The following is a 24,468-nucleotide window of genomic DNA, read 5'->3' on the forward strand; positions in this document are numbered from 1 at the left end:
TACCCACTTGCGCGGTTAGTCCAGTGCTGCGTCTGGAAATGTGTGGGAATAATGGAAATAATTTTACCGGTAGTGCCGATCAGAAGAGCAGTTTCGATAAGCGTTTGTGATACTATTCATACTGTGAACATTGCGATAAAGTTAAAAGCCGTGAATTTACAAACAGAAATACAAATATTAAATAAAGTAAGTGAGAAGATAATGCAAGAAAACACTACTTTGATAACACAAATTAAGCGTAAAGACAGAGCACGTAATTTATGGCCCCAGTTTTAGGAGGAAAACCTTCCGTAGGCCTAACCTATTATGATATAAACTGTCTCGTCTCTCGCTTTGTGTATCCAGCGAGCTTATTCAGTTGCACGTGTGAAAGTGTTAAATGGGAAACAGTGAACTGATTCTGGATATTGTAATGAAGGCAACAAGCCAAGCCAACATTTAAGAAGCGTAACAGTGTAGTGCTTCTGAATAAACATTCTCATGGGAAACACAGAATCTGAACTTAAACTTATTCAGTTTTCTTTTTTGCAGTAGTACCAAAGAATTTCTGATGTTAGGTGTGCTTTGTAGAGTAGTGTTTCTTTTCAGTTATGATGTGTCAGTGAAGATTGGTCACATAGACATTTTGGGGTTAGGCCAGATCCCAACATTAAGAATGTTCTGGATAGGCTGAGAGAAGTTTATGCAGACTGCAGTAACATCCATGGATATTGTCCAACAGGATGTGACAGAATCAAGAGGACATACAGAATTTGATGCTGCAATGAACCAAACGTGAGTTTCTCTCTATATTCATGTTCACTGTAATGCCGAAACTTATCTGCATTATCTGTGTCTAGTGGGGCACGCGGTAGCGTACTTGATTAAGGCACTATGCTACACGTTGTAAGGTCGCGGGTTCGATTCCCGATGAGGTCATTGGATTCTTTTTTCAATGGACCTAGTCCTTCCAGCCGCACTATGGCCCTGGGGTCGACTCAGACTCTAACAGAAATGAGTACCAGGAATGTTATTGGAATATTCTTGGGGGTACAGACCGGCCGGAACGTAGGGCTGACAACCTCACCGCCATCTATGAGCCGATTGTCTAGAAAATGTGGGAGCCTCAACATCTCACAACCCTATGGGCCTTCAGGGCCTGTTACAGGGATAGCTTTACTTACTTACTTTACCTTATTCCTTTGTATAATATAGGGTCTTAACATTTTCATTACGTTTTTATTTCGCAATAGTAGTCACCGAGGCAAAGATTTTGAGGTCATAGGTTCAGAATGAATCTGCTTGGGTACGAATGAGGAGTAATGACTTATTTGCTTCTAACATGTGACAGTCAGTACAATGTTTCTAAATACAGTGAGAAGTGCTGTATTTGCCCAAAAGATTAAATTAATTAGTTTGTCTTGTAAAATGTTCTAATTTACAGCAGTTAATATTGTAACAGGAATGCATTTCTTTAAGGATTCCATAGTATTTAGTTGATCTTGTGAAATATTCAAGTGCTGAACAGGTTGTTCAGAAACTGCATCTAAAGGATGCCAACAAAGACATATTTACTGTCTGGCATGCCCACTGGAAAACTGATGAAATGTGGATGTTTTAAAAAGTTTATTGTATTCATATATATATGTTCTATACATGTAATAATTCTGATATTGAGAAAGCAGTCTTCTGGGATTTGGCACCGTGTATATGTGGTGTTAACCGACGTTTCGGAGGAACGTATNATTGCCATTTCTTACCAGAGTGTAACAAAAATTCCCTTTAAGCCTCTGCAAAAAGTGGTGGCCATTAACTACAATTTCCATGAGTGATGTCTAACTAAACCCAGCATTTCTTGATATCTAAGCAAATGGAAGCAAGTGCTAACTGTGAACAGTACCAAGTACAATGATGATGATGATGATGATAATCATGATAACCCTGTGTCCTATGTTTCTGCAGTGCCTAGGGTTTACTGGAGCGCTGTTCTAAAGTACAAAAAACTTGTTACAGTTCTCAGTTTGTATTTCTGATTCGGCCATGTAAAATGTTGCTCTGTGGATGTGTTTGCTCCTTTATCAAGAACTCAAAGACTGCTGAATTTTGCCGCATACCAGATACTTAAATACAATAATGTATGTGAAGTTATATATATATATATATATATATATATATATATTACGGTCGCTCGGTCGGTATAGTTCGCTTGCGGACTACAGGTCATGGAGTTTGTTTTTGTTTAAGAGTTGTATTGTTCCCGTTTTTGTTCAGCTTCCAAGCTATGTATGTATGTAGAGAATGTATCGAAGCCTTATCGGCAACATAGAGCGTGGCGAAGGGGTAGCTAGAATCTCGTTGAGAGCAGGATTATGTGATTATCTTCTTCAAAAACGTCAGATCTACCTTCATTTCTTGTGCACAGCCAAATGCTTGCTTTGGAGGGAGAACAGGCACATATTTAGGAAGGGGAAATTACAGGACACTGCAAAAATAAAATTAAATAATAAAGAGATTCATAATTTTCAGTACATGCTTAATGTTACGAGGATGATCAAATTAATGAATACGTGATGGGCAGGAATTGTAGCACGTACTGAAAATTTGATATTTGGATACAGAGTTCTGGTTGAAAACCCTGAAGGACAAGCTGGAAAGCAGAAGCGAAGATAAGACGACACAATCACAACTTATCTTAAAGCAACAGGTGGGAGAGTGTGACTTGAGTTCACTTTACTCAAGGTAGGTGCTAGTGGCTGGCTTTAGTGAGTGCGGTAATGAACCTTCAGGTTCCTTAAAATTCAGGGAACTTCTTGACTAGCTGAGAGACTGTTAGCTTCTCAACAATGGTCCTGCTCCATGGAATTAGTTAGTGGGTAGACTTATTTTTTCGTAATTTATCTAGTTTTGTCTTCTCACTCTTAGGCTATTTAACTACATATCTGTAACTGTTAATGTCTCAACCTTAGAAACTGGAATGATAAAGAATGAACATTGAATACAGTAGAACTTGGTTATAACGTCATCAAAGGGACCTAAAAATAGTGTCGTTATAAACGAATGTCGTTGTAACCGAAATGGGCACTTCCACAGTAGCCTTATGTTAGTCACGTAAAAATCTACCAAAAACCGAGTTAAAATGTTGCATTTTTTAGTGAAATACGTAGTTAAGTACAGACTAACGTAACATTAACGTGGAATTGCCCAAATGTGTAATATCAAAGACATATTACAGCGCTTTTCACTGACAATACACACCGCACTAATACTGTATATTAAAGGTAGGCCTACTCACCAAATTACAGTAGATTACATCAATTGTTGTGCCTTACTGTACCTAGATACGAGTACAGTAATCAGTTATCTTCATCTGTTTCCTGTTACTTGCCCAATACACACTTTCTAAATTACGTTCAATGTCCATATCAGAGAAATTCAGGAATGAAAATGACGTTACATACGAGGTTGATGCATTTGTGCATGTCGTACTAAGCAAGGTATAAAAACAGTTGCTTTATGAGGAATTAGTTCGTACCATTGAATATTTGACGCAATAGACAAGGTGTCGCAGAAACCGATGTTGCTATAACCAAGTTTTACTGTATTTTAATTTCAATATACTGACTCGATATTCGTCTGGAGAGGCTGAGGAAAACCATTAGACTTTTCAGTTGGGGTATCAAGAGCAGGGTTGATACTCGATTCGGATACTGTACTTCCTGAATGTGAATGTAGTTCGGCGCCACTGCCCCTGCTGAACGTTACCTCTTACGCTTATGCCACTTTTCGTCGTATCTGTGGACAGCTCAAGTCGACCTGTGATTGCCTAAATTCGCGACAGATGGACACGCTAGAATTATTGCACCTACACGAGTTAAGCAATCTATGTTGTGCGTTTTCACGCGATAGCGACTGCCTACGCCTGGACGACTGAGGGGTCGGAGTTCGAGTCCCTGTGGGTTCAAGAATTTTCTCTTCTCCACATCGTCCAGACCGGCTCTGGGACCCACCCAGCCTCGTACTCAATGGGCACCGGGGGCTCTTTCCCAGCGGGGTAAAGCGGCTGGGGCGTGAAGCTGACCACTCACCTCCAACTAGCGCTGAGGTTAATAGAATGTGGAGGTATACAGCCACTCCCCAATACGCCTTCATGGTGTAGTGCTTAATTAGTTAAGCACAGGGATGACTTCGCCTTTTTTTAAAAGTTTTGTTTGACATCAAACATACTGAAAGCAGCACGGTAATGGGTATCGAGAGGCTGCAACATGGAATACGCATTTAGAAACCTTTCGTAGTACACGCTACGAACATGAGATGGCATCCACTACTACTACAGCGAGCTGACAACGTCCATGTGACGCGTCATATTGGCAGGTGAGCTTCGCTCGTGGACTGTGCTGATGCAACGTCACACACAGTTGCGTCAGTGGCGTGCAAACCATTCTCAGAAACTCGCAGAGGCCAGGCTGCAAATGTACTTTTTACTTAATTATGTGAAACATTCATACTTCATGAATTCTCTGTTTTTGTGGGACTTGAGGATTCATTATAGGTGTCAAAGAAGCCCGACATTAAATCTGACCATGAGCCAACTGAATCCACTCAACCACATCCTCGTATTACACTTTTGAAAGTTTTCATTTTGATAGTATCTTCCTACTTAAGCATAGATCTACCAAGTAGTGGCTTTCCGGCAGAGTCTTTTACGTGTGTCTCTTTTACTCGATGCATGCTATATGTCCAGCTCATTTTATATTTCTTACTTTAATCACCGTAACATAATTACGTGACGAGTAAAAATTAAATGATATCATTAATCTGCTTAGTTATAAGTAGGATGATTATCCTGCTTAAGAATCTGATAGTTGTGCAGCTAGGCAATGCAACCCGAAGCCTCAACACCAAGTTCACATCACGCGTGTATGGTGTCCGCCTTGAGTGCTACATCCATCTTCCGTCTCTTCTTCCTTGATTTGATTGCCTTAATGATACTTCTTGAAGAATACAGATTATGAAGTTCCTAATCACGTAGTTTTCTCTTTCCTCTTGTTTCTCCACCCCCCCCTTTTGTGTCAAATATTCTCCACAGTATCCTGTTCTCAAAACCCCCCATTCCCTGTTCTCCCCTCAAGGCGACAGGCAGATCAAGTTTCACGCCTGCAGAGTACAATTTTGAGTTCTATCGGCAAGACGAACGTTGCGTTACAACGAACATTGGATTTCAGACATCAGTTAGAAATTTATTCCTTGTTAGTTTCTCGTATCAGCCGTCTTACATGCAACTTGCTTCTTAAAACCTTTAAAAGTTTTAAACTTTAAAATCTGTTGCATGTCACCGGTGTATTCACACTACATGTTTCGACCAACACTCATCATCTTCAGGGGTCCTTACAATTGCTGATGAAACTGCTGTGTTTCCGTCCGTAAGTTCAATTTTGGGCACGCCTGCGTCGCAACATCTAGTGAGCATACACCAGTGATACAGAAGAGATTTTAAACCTAAAAAAAATTGAAGGTTTTAAAATGTAACTTCAATGTAATGAATGTATATAGGAGGGGTAGACCTTCTCGGCCCTTGCACCGAGACCTACAGTGGTCTATTGTGCTTAACTTGAATGTAAGATGGCTAATAAACTAACAAGCAATAAATAAGTGACGGGCAAAAGGATGCTACGATACAATACTATCGTCACGTGTAGAGATGAGTGACTATTAGACGAGGCGTTGATTCGATGAATAGAATTTATTGACACCTTATACACTCAATTCGTAACTACAAGTAATGCAGTGATATCGCTGATCTACACACTTTACAGTTCACTGCTCCAAACACTAGTGTCCTCAGTCTTCACTTGTCGTATCCTGGCACCGGATTCATAACAGTCTCACTGTAACTGCAGCACACCTATAAAGTCTTCTTTGTATAGCCCAGATACTTCCTTGCCGTTTATTCTCAATTATTCTGCCAACTGCCAACTTCGGAGACTCAAATTTTCTCTTAGCTATGTGAGATCCTCGTTATATAGCCTCGGGGCGGCCTCCACAGAAAGCACCACTTCCTCTATTCTTGCGTGTTGATTCCCTGCTGCTGAAATGTATTTGTCGCATCGTTGCATAACAACGAGTGCCGCGCGGACCACACAAAACGTCATTCTTCTATCATCGCGCGCGTTCGCTTCTGCGGGAATGTGTTTACCTAGCCGTTGCCTAGCAATGAACTATTCCGGCTTTCAGACGTCATGTCACATAATGATAAGTTAGAAACTTTCAGCACTTTGTCAGACAGTAAGAGGATTCGAGAAAGCGAATCGTGCGTTTACGGGACTCTGGTAAGAGCGGGGGACTTCCCCGAATGTGAAACACGTGGTTGAGCCTTGTGGTGTGAGCACAGACGATGTGTTCTGGCGATTGTTATGAAAGTGAGTGTGATCTTGTAATTATAGAGAGTGAGGCTGTCAAGGACGGCCATCTAACGGGCCCACAAGTACACCCGTGTCCAAAAACACTTGAAACTGCCGTCCCTTTAACAGAACTCAGAGTCTCGAAACCAGCTCTTTAGATGACGCAACTTGCGCACGCAGACGCTTTGGCGTCCTCGGATTTTAAGGTAGTGATACTTTATGTGAGACTTGAGGCTCTCGCGGCGATGATTATGATGAGGATGTGACGCCGTGTAGTTTGGAAACTTCTACCAGAATACAAGGCGCTACAACCAAGAAGACAATAAAGATAATTATGTTCTTGGATGTGACGCTGTGAGTCAACATTGTTTTAGTGGAACCTGCTGTCTCCATTTTCAAGGTGGACGAGTAAGCTTTTCCGGAAAGAGGGAAACAGCGGAAGCAAAGGGGGTGTAAGTGAACCAATGTATGGCGGAAGCAGTAGGTTACTCCGAAACCTTAGTAACTGTCTACCAGGCTACACGGCATCACATCTCAGACGGTAATCGTCATAATCATAGTTTAAATTTGTCTTGAGCTGTTTGCTGATGATCGCAAAGGGCACGACGGAACCTTCTTCCAGCGCCGAGGAATTCTTCATTAATTAAAGAGCTGAAGTATATTTTTTCCCCCTTGGCACTACAGCCCCAGTGGGCCTAGGCCACTTCGGTTTTTTCTAGATCTTACACATTCGGTAGGACTCCTTGGGCGGGTGATCAGCTCATCGCAAGGCCTCTACCTGTAGACAAACACAGAAAAACGCACACAAACATCCATGCCCTGAGTGGGATTCGAACCCACGATCCCGGTTTCCGAGCGAGCGAAGACAGTACATGCCTTAGACCGCTCGGCTACCGTGACCGGCAAAGTATAAATAAGAGTAATATTTTCTAAGATATTTGACGCCTTGCAGTCTGGTAGATGGGTGAAAGATGAGGGAGACATAGTTCATCTGGTCGAAATTTTGTATGATTTTTTTTTTATTTTCTCAGTGCAGTTTACATGCACATCCCATCCCACGTTTCCTGATTTGATCGCCCTTAAAAGTGCAGTTTATAGGTACAAATTATACGAATGAAGAAGTATAATTTCCTGAGTTCCCCGATACTTCGTCTCTTACGTCCAAATACGTATGTTCCTCAGTATGCTGTTCCGATACAGCTGTAGCACTATATTTGCAGGCCTCCATATTATGGAAACGCAGGACTTGACGGCTAGCGCATGCGCTGACCTCAGCATCTGATAATAGAGGGTGCGGGAAGTAGTAGCCTTTATATAAATGCCGCTCCCATCGCAAAATGTTTCAAGCATGTTCAGTGAAATGACGATTTCTAAGTGTCCCTTAATAGATACAGCACATTAAAGAGTGGCTAGACATGAAGAATGCGACAGTATTGACACAGATCTCTTTGATGTTATCCCCACTACACCACTCTCTACCTTCGGATAGGGGCGCTGATTATTGCTGGCTGTATTGATAAGGTGTTTACAGAATTAACTAACAGCTGTAGGTACGGGAAAGTAGCTGGGCCGGTTAGCATGAGACTCAGAGTAATGATGCCGGAATTCACTAAAGAACAAGATGCCGGTTCAATCATATTGCTCTGTCTTTGCATTACCGTGACGTACACCACACTAAATAACAAAAAAACTAAAACAAGAACTCCGTGGCCTGTAGTCCGCAAACGAACTATACTGACCGAGCTACCGCCGCTTGTCGGCGAAGGTAGTGCCAACATTTTCGGATAGATGGTGTGACGTGGTCAGCTCAACGGATTCCCACGGCCGTTAATCTTGGTTTTCTAAACCGGAGCCGCTATTTCCTTGAAATAGCTCCTCAATTATCCTCACGAGTCTGAGTGGACCCTGTTCCAGACCCACTACTTCTCAGAAAATGTGGTACCGCCGGAAATCGAACCCGGGACCTCTGGATCTGTAGGCAGGAACTCTGACCACTAGACCACAGAGGCGGTCACACACAAAAGCAGTAAGTAAATTACGTATAATTGGCGATCACAGAGACCGTGCCTTCTCCCGCTCGAACACTGGTGTCGTGGGTTCGAATCCCACTAGAGGCATGGACGTCTGTATGCGTTTGTTCTATGTATAGGTAAAGGACTTGCGACGGGCTGATCCCCTTTACAAGGGGTCCTACTGATTGTGTATAGGATCAAGAAACTTGAAAAGCGGTCGAGACTCAAAAAACGGCTGTAGAGCTGTAAATAAATTACTTATAATTACAGTATATTATTTAAATTAATAATCCACTTCGCCGAATTTATATTTGTGCAACAGGATTGGGAACGTGCAGGGATCGCGTCCGTTGAGGGAACGTGAGGAGCTTGGAGATGGCTTGCGCACTCGCACGTCGGGAATTCAAAATTTCTAGTTCTCTCCGGTGCGGACTGATACGTGCCATTCGGTGTGTCATTGGGAAGTCTGAACGAGGCGACTACGTCATAATGGCCATTGCATACCTCCCATCCAAAGTAAAATATAACGAGTTTTTACCTGCCTTTTTCACTAACTTTCTTAGGAGTGTCCGATATTCTGTAAAAGTATAAAAGTAAAACTATCCCTGTAACAGGCCTTGGAGGCCCATAGGGTTGTGAGACCTCGAGGCTTACACATATTCTAGACAATCTGCAGCTAGCTGGAAGGTTGTCAGCCTTAAGCTCCGGCCGGCCACGCTTTACCCCCAGGAATATTCCCTGGTACTCGTTTCTGCTAGAGGCTGAGTCGACCCTAAGGCCATAGTGCGGCTGGAAGGATTAAGTCAATTGAAAAAAAAAATCCACCCCATCGGGATCCTATCCCGCGACCTTCCGGCTTGTAGCATAGTGCCTCAACCAACTACGCTACCGCGCGTCCTCTCCTGTTTTCTGTACGCGAACTAAAATTAATGACTGCTCGTGTCAGAACTCCAGACTTCTTGGCGCAACATAAACACCGCATTGCACGTCCAACACACTGGAATACTATACTATAGATTCATGAAAAAGTTGAATTTATACCGAAATAAAGAATTTTAAGTAACGATAATCAATTATGAATGAAGTTCTTGATTATTTTATTGAACAGCTACAGTCAAGCGTGACCAGGCGAGGTGCAGATACGAGGGAAGTTTTCGCGTAGAAATTTCACTGCGCTTCATGCTAACTGCGTGCATTATTTACGCATGAAAACGCTTGTTGTTAGCTCGTACGTTTTATTGGTGCATAGACGCTTATTACTTTGAAGTTCACATATGGGGGTAATAAGACCGAGTCAGAAAACTTGGCTAGTAAAACAACTTTCGCTCAGATATTCACTTCGCTGCACATAGAAAATACATTGCAGCATTCCTCTGGACCCTTCATACGTGGCCAAAATAAACGGTTCATAGAGCGTATTGTTACTGTAAGGCTGCCTGATACACACGGAAATCCTGTAAGCACGAAACGTGGATATGTGTTCTGTAAATGCAACGACGCCTCAAACAAGCGCGTTTTCTGTACTTAAGGAATTTTGGGATGGAATATAAAGCAAGAGGAAAGATACGGGAAAAGGGGCCCAGTGTCTGCACGAACATGTTTTAAAAATAAAACACGTAAAAGGCAAAATTTAGAAAGTAAGACAGAATTAATCACGTAGCAGGCAGAGCTTCAAGTTGGTTTCTTGCTTGTAGCTTATTTTTCGGAGGATGGAGGCAACACGTTCCTCCGAAACGTCGGTTTAAAATCAAAGAAGACAAAACTCTTCATAACCACCACTGTAAGAAACTTAAATCCTACTTAGAATTTAACACTTTAATGTGTCTCAGCTGGGGCACGCTTAGATGGTTGAGGTACTATGCTACCGGTCGGGAGGTCGCGGGTTCAATTCCCGATGAGGTCACTAGATTTTTCAATTGGCCTAATCCTTCCAGCCCTGGGCCCCATGGCCCTGGGGTCAACACAGCCTCTAACAGAAATGACTACCAGGAATCTTCCCGGGGGGCAAAGGGTGGCCGGCACGTAAGGCGGACAACCTCGCCGCCATCTGTGAGCGGACTGTCTAGAACATTTTGGAGTCTCGACATCTCACAATCCTATGGGCCTCCAAAGCTTGTTAAAGGGTATTATTATTATTATTATTATTATTATTATTATTATTATTATTATTGGAGGGGGTGGGTTTCCCCATGCACAGCGACTAACAGTCTATTGTACGCCCCCCTTTGATATTCTACCAGTCGCCATACCTTACCGGTACTGGTGCGTGCTATCACCCCGTTCAGCCAACGAGGTCGGCCCACGGTACCTTGATACTTCCCCCATCTACCAGAGGCATTGAAAACTACTTGGGCGGGAAACTTGCCTTATTTTGCTCAGAGGTCTCCTAGAGACATGAGGATATTTTACGTGCCGTAAATCTACGACACGGGACCCACGGCTTAAAGTCCCTCCCGGAGGACTTGTTCCCTGAATTTTTCCGCCCTTAAAATTTCCACGACCTCCGCCGGGTTTGAACCCGCGTGGGAACGTTACCCCTAGACTACTGAGGCCGCTTGTTAAAGGGTAGCTTTACCTTTTATGCTTCTGACTAAGATGACGAACCAAGATGGTATGACGTAACACCGAGAGCAACAGTGAGATATGGGAAGCAGACGCGGGGGATGAATAGCAGAGGCAAACCAATATCAGGAAACAGCAGGTCGCTGCTTTCCTGGTGTTCAGAAAATTCGAGAAGCAAAGGAATACGTGTATAAGGGAAAGGTGCCATATTTAAAACATCGTGGAAGACATGCGTGACTATCAGGAAAATAGATACAAAACATGTCGAAAGAATGGAGAGACATGTAATAAGTTACTAATAATAGCCATATATTATAAAACCATTAAATATCGCACCGGAAAGAGAAGGAGATAGCAGTTGCTGGGCGTGAGCTGATGGAATAGGTTTTATAAACCCCAAAATACAGTTAGTTTCGAGATGAAAGATGAGAAATAGTTCGACATCAGAATTTCAGTTGCTATAAATATACAGGCCGGTCACGGTAGCCGAGCGGTCTAAGACATGCACTGTCTTCGGTCGCTTGGAAACCGGCATCGTGGGTTCGAATCGTACTCAGGGCATGGATGTTTAGTTTGTGTGTGTGCGTGTTTCTGTGTTTGTGTAGAGGCCTTGCGACGAGCTGATCACCCGCCCAAGGAGTCCTACCGAATGTGTAAGATCTAGAAAAACCAAAGTGAACGGAGAAGTTCACGGAGGTGGGCCTAGGCCCACGGGGGCTGTAGTGCCAAGAAAAAATAAACAAATAAACAGGCAGGATATGACGTAAATGAAAAATATTCGATATCGGTTTGTATTCAGCTGTCAGTATCGCGAAATTTCTTGATAGCCTAAAGTTTCTTTTTCTAGTGCCGCGACAAAAGGAAGGTCGGGATTCTGCCCATTGCAGACAACTTGAAAAGACATTTTCATCGGTAACCAGAACAAAATGATGTGTGAATAATCTCGAAAGTTGTACAGAGCAAACCATATCATTGCATCATGTTTAATATTTAATTCGGTTTGGAATTGGAGAAACTCAGAACCTCTGAACCAACATCAGTTTGATGTCACTGTGAGAACCTCAAGTCTCAGATAATGAGCCCTGCATAACGAGCCGCTTCTTGCGGTCTGCACTTCGACACTGGCCGTCGATAGTGATTTCCATTTCCATATTAGCCTCAACAAAACGAACCGGCTGCGAGGTATTTGTCGACTAATATTATTTATTTGTTCTTTAAGTAAACTAATCTACCTACGGTCGAATGGTTCGATGTTACGCAGTGAATAATCAGTTGGAAAGTAACCGGAAGGAACTCACGGGTGATATAATTCAGTACGTCTTTTTACGACACTTTCCAGTAGGGACTGAGTAAAACAATTAGGGACTTAGAATTGTCAGTCTCCGGAGCGAGATTTGAGCCCAGATACGAAGGAAGATATAATTCAGTATGTCGTTTTAAGACACTTTCCAGTAGGGACTGAGTAAAACAATTAGGAACTTAGAATTGTCAGTCTCCGGAGCGAGATTTGAGCCCAGATACGAAGGAAGAGAGCTACTCACTCGACCGTGACGCGGTTGACCCCATGTTCATACGAACAATTTGCGTGCCATAGTTACAGTATAGGCCTGTGCTTCTAATAGGCATTGCCCTCCTTACTCGTGCTTCCATCTGCTGGAGAGAGTTTGAATCTCATTCAGTGAACGCGTAACAACATTGAGCAATTTATATATGGCGATCATCAAGCAACGCTAATGCAGAAACAACCGAGACAAGAAACTTCGATGCTAATTTGGAAGGTTTGCCTTCCTGCTGTGAATTCATTGACAGCATGCAATTATATAATTAAAATTCCCTTGCGTACTTCCTCCTGATATTAATACGTGTTATTAAACTAGACAACTTTATTTAACACGCGCAAATCGACTGGAATATTACAGTACGTACGGCCATTGGTGTCCGAGGCTAAATACTGATTGGTCTGTGAGTAAACGCACGCTACTCACTTGTCCACCTCATGTTTCCTACTGAGGGGTATTAGACAGAAACTTCCGCGACTGTTGCGTTCGCCGAGCCTATCCCCACTTTTCTGCGACCTCCCCTCCCTTCACAAAAAGGAAGTTTCTGCGCCCCACTCTGTATGTTCATTTATTTTCACTAAAATACATACCAGAATTATTACAATAAAGTAGACAATAATTCCTCCGTAAATATGGCTAAAATATAATAGTTGGTAACTACAGTGAACCCTCGCTAATCAGGGTTACAGTTAAACTGAACGTCGGATAATCCGGATCAAAATATGAAAAAATCTGTTCACATTTGAGTACAGACTTTAAAAAACACGTTGGGTTTAGGAAGGCAGATGAGTCATTTGTCTGTTCAAACATAACCTGGCAGTTTCTTCAAACCTGCATCATTACGTTCAGAATCAAGTAAAACTTCTGAGTCTTCTATCGATGAACAAATGTATTGTCTTTTTATAGTTTTGAAATAAAGGCTGTACAGTGATATTTTTATTAATTTTCGTTGGCACTGCTTACATCATTACATCTTCCGTTTTTGCATTTAAGATGGGGGTAATGGCAGGAGGATGGACGAATGCATAATTTCTCTGGGCCACTGGTTTAGTGTCACTTGACCTAATCCTTCCAGCCGCACTATGGCCCTAGGATCCACTCAGCCTCTAACAAATATGAGTACCAGGAATCTTCCTGGGGGTAAAGGGCGGCCTGCGCGCACGGCTGAAAACCTTACGGCCATCTGTGAGCCTCCGCGGCCTGTTACAGGGTTTGCTTTACCTTGCAGACCTTCGCTTCATATTCGCGCTTTCTCTAAGTGTCCCTATCGTCCCCTAGATCGCGCAGTGGTCGCTGTTCGTGTGGCCCCCTTCGAGCTGAAGGAATTGCTTTTCTGCGGTTGTGGGCACATGTAAAGGTAAAATATTTCTGAGCTTAATTAATCGTCACTCCATGAAGACGTATGGGGGAGTGGAGGTATTGCTCTACATTCGTAATTTCGGTAATAAATTGAGTTGAGAGTTCAACTTTACGCCCTGACAGCTTTATCTCAGGGAAAATCCCCGGTACCCATTGTGTAGAAGGGATGTTGGGCCCGGGGGGGGGGGTGGAAGCTGCAACGGATATCAGTGACCGTTGCTAGAGTCAGGATATCTGCTGTTCATGTGAGAATCAGTTCTGAAGGTTTCGCATAAGTGGGCGTGTCCGTCAACGCACGTTTTGTTTTTTATTGCTAGTGGGGTGGGACTAAGTCCCTTGTACTGCGGCCACTTCTGGCCTATTGTACCAGCCCCAGATGATAGGTGAGGGTGATTGTGGAGCAATTGGTGGAATGAAGATTGGCAGGGGAAACCGAAGTACTTGGAGAAAACCTGCCCCAGCGCCACTTTGTTCACCACAAATCCCACTTGACCAGACCCGGGATCGAAACCGGGCTGCCACGGTGGGAATCCAGAGACTAACCGCTTGAGCTATGACGCGGCCCACGGCGCACATGTTAGTGTAAGTCTAGTTTAGCGAAGTCATTGTCACAGCACTTACAAGGAGTGACTGAAGAGAATCACCAGCATATGCGGTGTTTCGGCCGAGATTCGAACGGAGTACGTCTCGCATAAGAGTGCAGAGAATTATAGTTACAGCTGCCCGTTGGGTGAAACCACTTTCGCATGGCGACTCCGGAAACAGATATATTTCCCAGGGCAACCGTACGGAACTGTCATTATGTGTGTGCGCGTCAGCTAACAGACTGCCAGGTGCGGCTCTCCAGTGCCTTTGTGTGGGAACCCAGATGATGTAGGAGGACCCTCGCATCAGCACAAGGGAAATGAATCTGCCCCTCCCCTCTTAGTATTGGGTAGGAACACTTTAGCATCATCACCTTCATTCTTGGGCCGACAGCGGGGAAGAGCGGGTGCTTAAAAATGTAGTCCCCATTTCAGTTCATTGTTATACGTACTGTCCCGTGGGTTTGGATTGGTGACTGGATTTATTGAGCACATATACACACAACTCGTAACCGCATGTAACTATTACAGCCTCACTGTTTTACACACTCAGAAAATTACTGTAACTGTAGAATATATAAAAGCTGCTGTTTTCACTCGCCGTTTCCTGGTAACGGAACCTAACAGTGTCCTCTGCTGACATCATTACCAGCTGGCGAATATCCCACAACTAACTCATGCTCCAACTCTCTCGTTTATAAACCCTTGCAAGGACCGCGTAGAGAACACCGCTTATTTTTATAGTTCATTTGTTGCCGTGGAAACATATTTGTTTGCAAGCCGTTACTCAGCAACGGCTGCCGTATATTTGTTTATCTCGCAGTCGTTGCCTAGCAAAGGGTCTACTTGCTATAGGACTGTTTGTATAGTAAGGCAGCATGTATGTTCACACACGCTTATAACTGGCCTTAAGCCTGTCACGTGGCCGTTTGAAACAGAATTACATGTACAAGCATTTGGACAACTTTGGACAAGATTTCCAATTAACAACTTTCTGTAGACTTACGTCAGCATAGTGACTGGGCTACAACTTCGACGAGAGGGCAGTCGGGGCAGTTTTTCTCTTCTCCACCGCGTCATAACCGGCTCCGGGCTCTCCGAGTATCCTGTCCACTGGGTGGGAGGGGGGGGNGGGGGGGAGTAAAGGTCGAAGAATGGAAGCTGGTCACTCACCTGTATCTACTGGCGAGGTGAAGAATACGTGGAGCTATACCTTCGCTCCCACATACGTATTCGTGACAAAATGGTCACTTGAGCACAGAGACAAACAGAAATGCCTCAGACCCGTTAAGATAACAAGCATGTATCCAAACATGCCTCTGATTTCCTTCTTACTATTACTGCGTGAGGCCCGCGGTAGCGTAGTTGGTTGCGGCACTATGTTACAAACCGGAAGGTCGCGGGTTCAAGTCCCGATGAGATCACTGGATTTTTCATTTGACCTAATCCTTCCAGGGGGGGGGGGAAGGGCTGCCGGCGCGTAAGACTGACAACCTCACCGTCATCTGTTGGCCGATTGTCTAGAAAATATGGGAGCCTCAGCGTCTCAACAGTCTGTTACAGGGATAGCTTTACATTTTTCCTTTACTTTGGTGCGCCGTTAAATAATCCGACATAGGCAACTTGGGTCCTTACCGGAAAGGGCATGATGGTTACTGTCTTCCAGGATGTGACAGCCTTCAGGGTAATATGGAGGGGAATCTGTTCCTCCGAAACGTCGGTAAAGATGAATAAGGTTGCAGTAATCTGCATTGTGCACATGCTGTCAGACCCCTTTCGAGTCACTAAGTAGGTGCCCGAACCAGACTGACCGGTCGGCCAGTAACCTTGAGACGCAGCCTCCGTGCCCCCCGACGGTCTTTGTGTTGTATCATTGCACCCTTGTACGGGCATGCGAGGTGCAGGCTCACGGAACAATTCCTGTAATGTATTCTCATGTATACGGCATAGCTCAGTCGGTGGACGGCCGGGGTTCGCTTCCCTGCAGGAACAAGAATTTTTTCTCTGCTCCACAGCTTCCATACCTACTCTGAGGCCCTCCCAGCTTCCTATTCAATGGCCCCCGTGGGTTCATTTTCCTTGGGAATAAAGAGGCCGGAGCATGAAACTGACCACTCACCTCCATCTAGTGCCAGCGTCGAAAATGGTGAACCTGTGTCTCCACTCCGCACCACAAGATTGCTGTGTTCTCGGATGTGACTGGGTCGGCAGAAAGCAGGAACCTCCGAAATGCTGATAAAATTCTACCAGACTACACGGCATCCCAAGACAGCATTCCTCTTAATGAGCGTCGTTAGAACACGGGAACTTGTATTACCTTCTTCAGTCGTCTCATTGGTCGTTGCCTCTGTTCCCTTTTTAAGATACTGCTCTCACTGTCAAAAGGTAAAGCTATCCCTGTAACAGGCCGTGGAGACCCAGACGGTTGTGAGACGTCGAGGCTGCCACGTTTTCTAGATATTCGGTTCACAGATGGCGTCGAGGTTGTTAGCCTTATGCGCCGGCCGCCCTTTACCCTCAGGAAGATTCCTGGTACTCGTTTCTGTTAGAGACAGAGTCGACTCCATGGCCATAGTGCGGCTGGAAGGATTTTTTTTTTCCTGCCACTACAGCCCCAGTGGGCCTAGGCCTACTTCCATGATCGGGTGATCAGCTCGTCGCAAGGCCCCTACCTGTACACAAACACAGAAAAACACACACAAACTAAACATCCATGTCCTGAGTGGGATTCGAACCCACGATCCCGGTTTCCAAGCGAGCGAAGACAGTACACGCCTTAGACCGCTCGGCTACAGTGACCAGCGGCTACAAGGATTAGGCCAATAAAATTACCCAATGACCTCATCGGGAATCGAACCCGTGACCATCCTGCTTGTAGCGTAGTGCCTCCAACAACTACGCTACCACGTGCATTTCAGAATAGAAGTTTTTAATTTTAGTATTCAGTTCTTCTGCCAAGTTTGTCCTTTCTTGCAGAATATTGTACGGAAAATCAATATGCTGCGCAATACGCATGCGCAAACGGTGCGGTGACTTCGTACACGTATGGAATTGGAGATTTTAACAGCGGTGACAAAGGAGATTACTGTAGTGTTGGATGTGACGCCGTACAGCCTTGTAGATCGTTACAGACTTTTCATAGGATCATGGTGCATTCATCTTAGGATCTTTTCAATGGAAACAGTTCCCTAATAAAATGTTTCTTCACATTTTTATTAACTCATTCTGTAATACACGTTCGTTTTACACGACAGTGTCCTCAGCACTGCCTCCTGCCGTCTGAACTTTATGTCTATGTATGTTCTGCTTTTGCGGGATGGTGGATGAACTGTGGGGTTTTTCTTGGATGTTCTCCACTCTTTTGGGGAAACCTTTAGTGTCCCAGACGTACTGAGCCCCGAAGAGTTCCTTCGGAAGCGTGTGCCAATCAGGTGAGATCATCTGCTGGTAAACGAATGACTCGTCATCTTCTGGGTACGTGTAATCGTATTCATCTGCTTTGCTGACGTCATTAGGCACAGGCAATGCAAGGCACAGTCCCGCGCATGCAATGATGAGGACTGTCGGCACACTTCTCATGATGCGGAACTCTGGAAAGGAGCAGATTAACGTTCTTATATCATAAAGGGATATCCACATGCCCGAGGATCGTGAGTCATACTGTTTCCATGTGGGAATTTCTTCCCGGCATTTCCCGGGAAATTTGTATGTTGTTTTCCGAATCCCAGAGAAAACCCAGTCAAGAGATCGGGAAAGCGGGAAATCTGGGCAAGCAGGCAAAATATTTTCATCGTTAGAAAACGGAAATGAGCTTTTTTATGAAGCAAAATGTACCCTAGCCCCCAACTTGAAGATGCTTTTGGATGCACTCTTAACAATTCGACCCACGTCAACGCAAAATGAAAGAAAACTTAGTCTACGTCTGCAATATTCGTCACGAAACAAAGAACAAAACTGTCGGGTAGGGCAATTAATGTTTTATGTTTTTTCAAATTTAATTTTAAGAATAATTTATTTTAAATATTAAATATTTGTTGTATTATTTTTCAAATTTAAAATTGATTTTTATGTGCCATCTATTTTGTGTTAATGTGTTCTTCTTTCAATGTTTCATATTATCAAATGTCTATTTTAGGTAGAGACCATTTTTACATGTTACTGAATTATATAATCTTCTCACAATATATTGGTTCGTAATAAGGATAAATTATGAATTTATTATTATATTGTTTTTTACAGAAAAAACTCTGAAACATTTAGTACAACTCTATCACAGAACAATTATTCACTGTTTATTGTTACTGTCGCTCATTATTATTTAAAAACACGTAAATAAAATGTTATGAAAATGAAGGAGTAGCTTATGGTTTCGGCTATTCCGGTATTTCGCTCCCGAATCCCGATGATTAATTACCTGTCGTGAAGTGGGAAGCAGCAGTGGGCCACAGGTAGCTTACCAGAGTATTCAGTGAGAGGCACGTACTTGTACAGGAAATAAAATTTAAAACGAATTGGATTCATCTGGCTCAGGATAGGGATCAATGGGGGTCATTGTGAACACGGTAATCAATCGTTGTTCTGTGACTGGTTGCTTCGCAGGAAGATATCAGCTCCATGGAATGAATTAGTTAGTTGCTCCTGCTTCGCAGGAAGGTATCAGCTCCATGGAGTTAGTTAGTTCGTTCGTTAGTTAGTTGCTCCTGCTTCGCAGGAAGATATCAGCTCCATGGAATGAATTAGTTAGTTGCTCCTGCTTCGCAGGAAGGTGTCAGCTCCATGGAGTTAGTTAGTTAGTTAGTTCGTTCGTTAGTTAGTTGCTCCTGCTTCGCAGGAAGGTATCAGCTCCATGGAGTTAGTTAGTTCGTTCGTTAGTTAGTTGCTCCTGCTTCGCAGGAAGATATCAGCTCCATGGAATGAATTAGTTAGTTGCTCCTGCTTCGCAGGAAGGTGTCAGCTCCATGGAGTTAGTTAGTTAGTTAGTTCGTTCGTTAGTTAGTTGCTCCTGCTTCGCAGGAAGGTATCAGCTCCATGGAGTTAGTTAGTTCGTTCGTTAGTTAGTTGCTCCTGCTTCGCAGGAAGATATCAGCTCCATGGAATGAATTAGTTAGTTGCTCCTGCTTCGCAGGAAGGTGTCAGCTCCATGGAGTTAGTTAGTTAGTTAGTTCGTTCGTTAGTTAGTTGCTCCTGCTTCGCAGGAAGGTATCAGCTCCATGGAGTTAGTTAGTTCGTTCGTTAGTTAGTTGCTCCTGCTTCGCAGGAAGATATCAGCTCCATGGAATGAATTAGTTAGTTGCTCCTGCTTCGCAGGAAGGTGTCAGCTCCATGGAGTTAGTTAGTTAGTTAGTTCGTTCGTTAGTTAGTTGCTCCTGCTTCGCAGGAAGGTATCAGCTCCATGGAGTTAGTTAGTTCGTTCGTTAGTTAGTTGCTCCTGCTTCGCAGGAAGATATCAGCTCCATGGAATGAATTAGTTAGTTGCTCCTGCTTCGCAGGAAGGTATCAGCTCCATGGAGTTAGTTAGTTAGTTAGTTCGTTCGTTAGTTAGTTGCTCCTGCTTCGCAGGAAGGTATCAGCTCCATGGAGTTAGTTAGTTAGTTGCTCAGTGAGTGAGTTGATAAGTCGAACTTGCAGTAAGTAAAACGGGCAGGCGTTATAGCAATTAATACTACAGCTTACAAGGAACCTTACAGCAAAGTTTAATTTGCATGTCAACTTTTACATTTTTAAGTGTAGTGCCTTCATGACAGGGGCGGTTAAAGAAAATACTAAATTACTTCGTCAGCCATCTCTTCGTTAGCTAATCCCAACGCTGCCACCACTTTTTTTTAATGGCGTGTGGCGGGCGTGGAGGTTCGGACCCGCCTCTGCCCACTAACTGTCATTTGGTTGCCCTAAACTAGGATTCCCCTCGCTCTTCAACTGTTTCGTTGCATACGGCTGCCGTTGGTTGCCTTCGTCTGGACTAGGATAGCTCCGGATTTGTCTGGGAAGGGATCTGTTCGTGGAGGTAAATCATAACTCTGGGTTACATCCTACCCTAATTCCACTAGTCTATTTACACACATATTTACAGTAATAAGAATGCCGACGTTCTGTCGGGTCTACATAGTATCCTGACGTTGACTGGTTATCACTTCCATGATGATCTCCCACCTAGGGTTTATGACTTGAGTCTGTCTGTCTTCCTTCATCCCCTACCACTCGTTACACAGTTTCTATCCTAATGCTCGCAGGGCACACTGGAGATTGCACTTCAATTGTTTAACAAACAACAATAAAGTTTTATGATACGTGGCTAGCATGAGCAAATTGACTTACTTGAAGTAGAGACGCAGACGGTTTCCACCAACCACAATCTTGTTGAACCCATTCCGAAACAGGGCCTTCGGCAAACTTTTCGAAATGTTACATTTTGATCAACAGAAGAGAGAAAAAAAAGAGCCTTTCTTTTCACACCTTTATACTCTAAAACCGCTGGCGCAGCAACCCCCCCAAAAGGAAAGCTACCTGCTCCTTTTGCCCTAATTAAGGGTGGTGGTCTTCTATTGGTTAACCTCTTTTCTCACGGAAGAATCCGCGGCGTCTCATCCCTATGTATTTGGTAATTTCGTTCTCCCCAATGGCCTACTGAAGCGAGCTTTCTGCTGTGCGATTACGCACCTCTGTTGACTAAGACATTCTTGACAGAGTTCCACAGCCTGTGTGTTGCCATCCTTGCTCTAATCGATGTGAAACTCTTTTGCAATTCTCATAACATTTGGGCAATGTCTCAAATTTCCATTCTCGAAATTTGCGGCATAACATTAAGTAAGCTATGTGGACTTAGTATCTACACGTAAAAAAAAAGTAAAATTTTCCCTGTGCTTAATTAGTTAAGCATTAGGCCACGTAGATGTATGGAGGTATGGAGGTATAGCTCCACCTTCCTTGACCTCGGCACTAGATGGAGTTGAGTGGTCACCTTCCCGCCCCTACCGCTTTACCGCCTCCCGGGATAGAAGGCAATCTGGGGCCAAGAGCAGGTATGATGAGCACTGGAGAAATGTTTTACACTGCCGGGGAAGGAATCCGGGAGGTCTGGCCCGTAGCCGGTCGCTAATACAGGCTCCCCAGACTTAGCAGATGGCCGGTCTAATTCTGTGACTGTATAATGCTGCAGGTCAGCAACAGAGACAGCTCAGTCGTCATAGCGACGAGCTACCGGATGGACGCCTGGGTTTCGATTCACCGCAGGAGATTTTTCCCTTCTCCACAGTGTTCAGCCCAGCTCTGATGTCACACAGACTCGTAATCAATGGGTACCGGGGGTAAAGCGGCCAGGGAGTGAAGCTGACCTTTCATCTCCATCTTGCGCAGAGGTCAAAAATGGTGGAGCTACACATCCACTCCTCCATACGTCTTCATGGCGTGGTGCTAAATTAAGCGTAGGGGCTCTACAGCCCCCTTGGGCCCTGGACTTTGATTTTTAGTTTGATGATCATTTCACAGACGGTAGGACCCCTTGAGCGAGTGATCAGCCCGTCGCAAGGCCTCTACCTAAACACAGAATAAACACACACAAAACATGCATGCCTTGTGTGGGATTCGAACCCACGATCCCAGCTTCCGAGCGAGCAGACAGTACATGCCTTACACACTTCGGTTATCGTGACCCGCTCACTTTACGTTTTACCGTACCCTAAACAGCGGAATTTAGGCGTTATTAAAATCATATTTGTAAGAAAATCTGCACAAAGGGATGAGCCCATGTGCATCTGAGCTGAACTTCAGAGCTGTAGAGAACAGCATTGCTTAGAATAATGAGTATAAATTCGATACAAATTAATGTAGCATGAACTAAAATCTCACATGAAATTAGTCAATAAGACTTACAGTGCAGTGCTGTTAGTGATTGGCTCCAAGTCGCACTGCAAGCCTCCTCTGCAGACAGACCCTCTACTGCGTTTGATTAAATAGAAACAGGTTCGTGACTGTCCGTTATCTGATGTTTCTGTACTTAGAGGCACGGAAGAAACAAGAACATGGCGTCCGCTTACTCATCACTGTGCCCCCCAATTAAATATTGGCAGGCCGTACACTTGCTGCGAGGCCGTGCACAGGAACTAAACCCGGCTTGGGGCCGGCAGCTCCTGCCTCTCTGAGAATTCTCCACAGGCACTGATAAAGTAGCGCGGAGCGAGTGATGTCAGGTTTGCAATTACTGTTGTCTCGGGTTTGTTTCAGATCCACGTGAAACAGGGGTGTACATGTTCTGCGGAGCGGGGCTCGTACGGAACGAGAGGAAAACCAAATTACAGCGTCGTTAAACAAATATAATAACCAGCGGCGCGACGGGGATTTGCGGATCGTAGACTCAGAGGGACCCCTCCCCCCATATATTCAGCCAGCCCTAATTGAATTGTAGACATTCATTTTGTCAAAATTTCAACTTAATGATACACTAAAACAAACAAACAAACAAATAATGCGGAAAAGAAAGAAATTACCATAAAAATTTTACTTGAAGACTGTCCAGAACTTCCCGCCGACTTTAAATTTGCCCTATTTAACTTCGTGGTTCTGAGTATTATTCTAAGATCTGAGGTTTTCACGGCAGGCTGCAGTCACCTGCTCACGCTGGTTCCTCGCTCGTTGATTTTTGTACCCTGAAGATGGAGACGATACGTCCCTCCGAAACGTCGGTTCACACAAGATCTACACGGTGCCACATCCCAGAAGACTGCATCTTTCACTAACTATTATTATTAGGAATACTGTACTATTTCCGCGCCATATTGTGAGTGAACCGCTCATCACTGGGCAACGTAGAGGAAATATTTTACCTAATGGTAGCATTAAGAGCCGAAACATGTTGTAAATTAATACATAAAGTTTATACGGGAATTCTTAGTTCCGTGTTTTGCCGCTCTCAGCTCTCGCATGTAGCAGCGCTAGTTTTGGAAACAAAGGAACATTTTTGTATTCCAGGTTGTCGTGGCTGTGACTATGAAGGGCAGCATCTTCTGGTTTAGCTCAGAGAGAATCCGACGTTTCGGAGGAGTATTTCACTCAGCTTACCTCCTGATTCTGCTGGTTTCTTCCTTTGTTATTCTTTGTTCCTGAGGATGGAGGCCATATGTTCTTGCGAAACGTCTATCTGCCTCCGTATCCTACGTACGAATATTCTGTTTGAATGTCTGGTGTTCACGTTATGAGATGCGATCGTGTAGGTTGCCGCAAGACATGTTGCGGATTTCCATGCTTCTTATGGGCACCGAACGCGCCGGCCTTGCTGCTTGATTCCCCTGAGGAGCAGGTGTCGCTGACAGCGCGCTGATTCCATTGTTTTGTAGCGCAGTTTCTGCTGAAGTCAGCAGAATATTTAATTGTGACTAATGGCTCCGGGAGAGAAAAAAAGTTGCAGCAGTACAAAGGAAACGCAATCGCTGCTGCTACGTTCAGAGTTCAAGGTGAATCCTTATGAATGAAATTCTTCACGGCGTGCCTCAGATACTGACAGACGGAATGACTTACAGCGGAGATTTCCAAATTTTGTGACACTGCGACCGCCCCCCCCTATAATAATGGATAAATGTAAGCTCCCCCACATGATTAGAGCTAGTGACGCATTAGGATTAATGTGGGGATGTCTACACATTCACCATTGTCGGTGTTTACTTGCGATATATGTATTTAACATTTACACTCGTACTAAATACAAAGATTATACCTCCTGTCGTACAACTAGACATCATTCGTAGTCTACTTACTTTATTTTCGAAAATAAAAGTAGCCGAGACTGGCCTGGACGACTGAGAGATCGAAGCTCGAGTCCCGGTAGGCTCAAGAATTTTCTCCACGTCGTCCAGACCGGCTGTGGGGCTCACTCAGCCTCCTACCCAATGGATACCTGGGGCCATTTCCCCGGGGGTAAAGCGGCCGGGGCATGAACCTGACCACTCACCTCCAGCTAATGTCGAGGTCAAGAAAACATGGATCTATACATCCACTCCCCCATACGCCTTCATGGCGTAGTGCT

At 44.2% G+C, this 24,468-nt stretch overlaps 1 long non-coding RNA gene across 1 annotated transcript; it reads right to left on the reverse strand.

Annotated features, from left to right (window-relative positions):
- Positions 1–17,642: 17,642 nt before the first annotated feature.
- Positions 17,643–22,610, reverse strand: LOC111873973. Its single transcript, XR_002844466.2, has 2 exons — positions 22,323–22,610; positions 17,643–18,043 (listed from the first exon to the last, which is right to left on the reverse strand). It is a non-coding gene; the product is annotated as an uncharacterized LOC111873973 (long non-coding RNA).
- Positions 22,611–24,468: the final 1,858 nt, after the last annotated feature.

The sequence above is a fragment of the Cryptotermes secundus genome, unplaced genomic scaffold (genome assembly GCF_002891405.2).
Source record: "Cryptotermes secundus unplaced genomic scaffold, Csec_1.0 scaffold870, whole genome shotgun sequence".
Taxonomy (NCBI): domain Eukaryota; kingdom Metazoa; phylum Arthropoda; class Insecta; order Blattodea; family Kalotermitidae; genus Cryptotermes; species Cryptotermes secundus.